The following is a 6,489-nucleotide window of genomic DNA, read 5'->3' on the forward strand; positions in this document are numbered from 1 at the left end:
AAAACTAGACTTCACAACTAGAAACTCAACAACTAGAAACTCCACAACTAAAAACTCCACAACTGGAAACTCCACAACTTGAGACTCCGCAACTTGAAACTCCACAACAATAAACTCCGCTATTAAAAACTCCGCAACTAGAAACTCCGCAACTAGAAACTCCACAACTTGAAACTCCACAACTAGATACTCCACAACTGGAAACTCCACAACTAGATACTTCACAAATGGAAACTCCACAACTAGATACTCCACAACTAGAAACTCCACAACTAGAAACTCCACAACTGGAAACTCCACAACTAGATACTCCGCAACTAGAAACTCCACAACTAGAGACTCCACAACTTGAAACTCCACAACTAGAGACTCCGCAACTAGAAACTCCGCAGCTAGAAACTCCACAACTAGAAACTCCGCAGCTAGAAACTACACAACTAGAGACTCCACAAATAGAAACTCCACAACTAGAAACTCCACAACTAAAAACTCCACAACTGGAAACTCCACAACTTGAGACTCCGCAACTTGAAACTTCACATCTAGAAACTCCGCTATTAAAAACTCCGCAACTAGAAACTCCGCAACTAGAAACTTCACAACTTAAAACTCCACAACTAGATACTCCACAACTGGAAACTCCCCAACTAGAAACTCCGCAACTAGAAACTCCGCAACAGGAGACTCTACAACTAGAAACTCCACGACTAGAAACTCCAAAACTAGAAACTCCACAACTCGAAACTCCACAACTGGAAACTCCACAACTAGACACTCCACAACTAAAAACTCTTCAACTTGAAACTCCTCAACTAGAAACTCCACAACCAGAAACTTCACAACTAGAAACTCCGCAACAGGAGACTCTACAACTAGAAACTCCACAACTAGAAACTCCAAAACGAGAAACTCCACAACTAGAAACTCCACAAGTTTAAAGTCCACAACTTGAAACTCTACAACTTGAAACTTCGCAACTAGAAACTCCGCAACTAGGGACTCCACAACTAGAAACTCCGCAACTAGAAACTCCGCAACTAGAGACTCCACAACTAGAAACTCCACAACCTGAAACTCCACAACTACAAACTCCACAAATACAGACTCGGCAACTAGAAATTCCATATCTAGAAACTCCACAACTAGTAACTGCAAAACTAGAGACTTCACAACTAGAAACTCAACAACTAGAAACTCCACAACTAAAAACTCCACAACTGGAAACTGCACAACTTGAGACTCCGCAACTTGAAACTTCACATCTAGAAACTCCGCTATTAAAAACTCCGCAACTAGAAACTCCGCAACTAGAAACTTCACAACTTAAAACTCCACAACTAGATACTCCACAACTGGAAACTCCACAACTTGATACTCCACAACTGGAAACTCCACAACTAGATACTTCACAACTGGAAACTCCACAACTAGATACTCCACAACTGGAAACTCCACAACTAGAGACTTCACAACTAGAAACTCAACAACTAGAAACTCCACAACTAAAAACTCCACAACTGGAAACTCCACAACTTGAGACTCCGCAACTTGAAACTTCACAACTAGAAACTCCGCTATTAAAAACTCCGCAACTAGAAACTCCGCAACTAGAAACTTCACAACTTAAAACTCCACAACTAGATACTCCACAACTGGAAACTCCACAACTAGAAACTCCACAACTGGAAACTCCACAACTAGATACTCTGCAACTAGAAACTCCACAACTAGAGACTCCACAACTTGAAACTCCACAACTTGAAACTCCACAACTTGAGACTCCACACCTAGAAACTCCACAACTTGAAACTCCGCAGCTTGAGACTCCGCAACTAGAAACTCCACAACTAGGGACTCCGCAACTAGAAACTCCACAACTAGAAACTCCACAACTGGAAACTCCACTACTAGATACTCCACAACTGGAAACTCGGCAACTAGAAACTCCACAACAAGAGACTCCACAACTTGAAACTCCACAACTAGAGACTCTGCAACTAGAAACTCCACAACTCGAAACTCCACAACTGGAAACTCCACAACTAGAAACTCCACAGCTTGAGACTCCACAACTTGAAACTCTACAACTTGAAACTTCGCAACTAGAAACTCCGCAACTAGGGACTCCACAACTAGAAACTCCACAACTAGAAACTCCACAACTCGAAACTCTACTACTAGATACTCCACAACTGGAAACTCGACAACTAGAAACTCCACATCTAGAGACTCCACAATTTGAAACTCCACAACTAGAGACTCTGCAACTAGAAACTCAACAACTAGATACTCCACAACTGAACAACTAGAAACTCCACAACTGGAAAATCCACAACTAGATACTCCACAACTAGAAAATCTACAACTAGAAACTCCACAACTATAGACTCCAACACTTGAAACTCCACAAGTTTAAACTCCACAACTTGAGACTCCACAAGTTGAAACTCCACAACTAGAAACTCCACAACTGGAAACTCCCCAACTAGAAACTCCGCAACTAGAAACTCCGCAACAGGAGACTCTAACACTAGAAACTCCACAACTAGAAACTTCAAAACTAGAAACTCCACAACTAGAAACTTCACAACTAGAAACTCCGCAACTAGAGACTCCACAACTAGAAACTCCACAACTTGAAACTCCACAACTAGAAACTCCACAACCAGAAACTCCACAACTAGAAACTCCGCAACTAGAAACTCCACAAATAGAGACTCGGCAACTAGAAATTTCATATCTAGAAACTCCACAACGAGAAACTGTAAAACTAGACTTCACAACTAGAAACTCAACAACTAGAAACTCCACAACTAAAAACTCCACAACTGGAAACTCCACAACTTGAGACTCCGCAACTTGAAACTCCACAACAATAAACTCCGCTATTAAAAACTCCGCAACTAGAAACTCCGCAACTAGAAACTCCACAACTTGAAACTCCACAACTAGATACTCCACAACTGGAAACTCCACAACTAGATACTTCACAAATGGAAACTCCACAACTAGATACTCCACAACTAGAAACTCCACAACTAGAAACTCCACAACTGGAAACTCCACAACTAGATACTCCGCAACTAGAAACTCCACAACTAGAGACTCCACAACTTGAAACTCCACAACTAGAGACTCCGCAACTAGAAACTCCGCAGCTAGAAACTCCACAACTAGAAACTCCGCAGCTAGAATATACACAACTAGAGACTCCACAAATAGAAACTCCACAACTAGAAACTCCACAACTAAAAACTCCACAACTGGAAACTCCACAACTTGAGACTCCGCAACTTGAAACTTCACATCTAGAAACTCCGCTATTAAAAACTCCGCAACTAGAAACTCCGCAACTAGAAACTTCACAACTTAAAACTCCACAACTAGATACTCCACAACTGGAAACTCCCCAACTAGAAACTCCGCAACTAGAAACTCCGCAACAGGAGACTCTACAACTAGAAACTCCACGACTAGAAACTCCAAAACTAGAAACTCCACAACTCGAAACTCCACAACTGGAAACTCCACAACTAGACACTCCACAACTAAAAACTCTTCAACTTGAAACTCCTCAACTAGAAACTCCACAACCAGAAACTTCACAACTAGAAACTCCGCAACAGGAGACTCTACAACTAGAAACTCCACAACTAGAAACTCCAAAACGAGAAACTCCACAACTAGAAACTCCACAAGTTTAAAGTCCACAACTTGAAACTCTACAACTTGAAACTTCGCAACTAGAAACTCCGCAACTAGGGACTCCACAACTAGAAACTCCGCAACTAGAAACTCCGCAACTAGAGACTCCACAACTAGAAACTCCACAACCTGAAACTCCACAACTACAAACTCCACAAATACAGACTCGGCAACTAGAAATTCCATATCTAGAAACTCCACAACTAGTAACTGCAAAACTAGAGACTTCACAACTAGAAACTCAACAACTAGAAACTCCACAACTAAAAACTCCACAACTGGAAACTCCACAACTTGAGACTCCGCAACTTGAAACTTCACATCTAGAAACTCCGCTATTAAAAACTCCGCAACTAGAAACTCCGCAACTAGAAACTTCACAACTTAAAACTCCACAACTAGATACTCCACAACTGGAAACTCCACAACTAGATACTCCACAACTGGAAACTCCACAACTAGATTCTTCACAACTGGAAACTCCACAACTAGATACTCCACAACTGGAAACTCCACAACTAGAGACTTCACAACTAGAAACTCAACAACTAGAAACTCCACAACTAAAAACTCCACAACTGGAAACTCCACAACTTGAGACTCCGCAACTTGAAACTTCACAACTAGAAACTCCGCTATTAAAAACTCCGCAACTAAAAACTCTGCAACTAGAAACTTCACAACTTAAAACTCCACAACTAGATACTCCACAACTGGAAACTCCACAACTAGAAACTCCACAACTGGAAACTCCACAACTAGATACTCTGCAACTAGAAACTCCACAACTAGAGACTCCACAACTTGAAACTCCACAACTTGAAACTCCACAACTTGAGACTCCACAACTAGAAACTCCACAACTTGAAACTCCGCAACTAGAAACTCCACAACTAGGGACTCCGCAACTAGAAACTCCACAACTAGAAACTCCACAACTGGAAACTCCACTACTAGATACTCCACAACTGGAAACTCGGCAACTAGAAACTCCACAACTAGAGACTCCACAACTTGAAACTCCACAACTAGAGACTCTGCAACTAGAAACTCCACAACTCGAAACTCCACAACTGGAAACTCCACAACTAGAAACTCCACAGCTTGAGACTCCACAACTTGAAACTCTACAACTTGAAACTTCGCAACTAGAAACTCCGCAACTAGGGACTCCACAACTAGAAACTCCACAACTAGAAACTCCACAACTCGAAACTCTACTACTAGATACTCCACAACTGGAAACTCGACAACTAGAAACTCCACATCTAGAGACTCCACAATTTGAAACTCCACAACTGGAGACTCTGCAACTAGAAACTCAACAACTAGATACTCCACAACTGAACAACTAGAAACTCCACAACTGGAAAATCCACAACTAGATACTCCACAACTAGAAAATCTACAACTAGAAACTCCACAACTATAGACTCCAACACTTGAAACTCCACAAGTTTAAACTCCACAACTTGAGACTCCACAAGTAGAAACTCCACAACTAGAAACTCCACAACTGGAAACTCCCCAACTAGAAACTCCGCAACTAGAAACTCCGCAACAGGAGACTCTAACACTAGAAACTCCACAACTAGAAACTTCAAAACTAGAAACTCCACAACTAGAAACTTCACAACTAGAAACTCCGCAACTAGAGACTCCACAACTAGAAACTCCACAACTTGAAACTCCACAACTAGAAACTCCACAACCAGAAACTCCACAACTAGAAACTCCGCAACTAGAAACTCCACAAATAGAGACTCGGCAACTAGAAATTTCATATCTAGAAACTCCACAACGAGAAACTGTAAAACTAGACTTCACAACTAGAAACTCAACAACTAGAAACTCCACAACTAAAAACTCCACAACTGGAAACTCCACAACTTGAGACTCCGCAACTTGAAACTCCACAACAATAAACTCCGCTATTAAAAACTCCGCAACTAGAAACTCCGCAACTAGAAACTCCACAACTTGAAACTCCACAACTAGATACTCCACAACTGGAAACTCCACAACTAGATACTTCACAAATGGAAACTCCACAACTAGATACTCCACAACTAGAAACTCCACAACTAGAAACTCCACAACTGGAAACTCCACAACTAGATACTCCGCAACTAGAAACTCCACAACTAGAGACTCCACAACTTGAAACTCCACAACTAGAGACTCCGCAACTAGAAACTCCGCAGCTAGAAACTCCACAACTAGAAACTCCGCAGCTAGAATATACACAACTAGAGACTCCACAAATAGAAACTCCACAACTAGAAACTCCACAACTAAAAACTCCACAACTGGAAACTCCACAACTTGAGACTCCGCAACTTGAAACTTCACATCTAGAAACTCCGCTATTAAAAACTCCGCAACTAGAAACTCCGCAACTAGAAACTTCACAACTTAAAACTCCACAACTAGATACTCCACAACTGGAAACTCCCCAACTAGAAACTCCGCAACTAGAAACTCCGCAACAGGAGACTCTACAACTAGAAACTCCACGACTAGAAACTCCAAAACTAGAAACTCCACAACTCGAAACTCCACAACTGGAAACTCCACAACTAGACACTCCACAACTAAAAACTCTTCAACTTGAAACTCCTCAACTAGAAACTCCACAACCAGAAACTTCACAACTAGAAACTCCGCAACAGGAGACTCTACAACTAGAAACTCCACAACTAGAAACTCCAAAACGAGAAACTCCACAACTAGAAACTCCACAAGTTTAAAGTCCACAACTTGAAACTCTACAACTTGAAACTT

Source organism: Rhipicephalus microplus, unplaced genomic scaffold (genome assembly GCF_043290135.1).
Source record: "Rhipicephalus microplus isolate Deutch F79 unplaced genomic scaffold, USDA_Rmic scaffold_81, whole genome shotgun sequence".
Classification (NCBI taxonomy): Eukaryota; Metazoa; Arthropoda; class Arachnida; order Ixodida; family Ixodidae; genus Rhipicephalus; species Rhipicephalus microplus.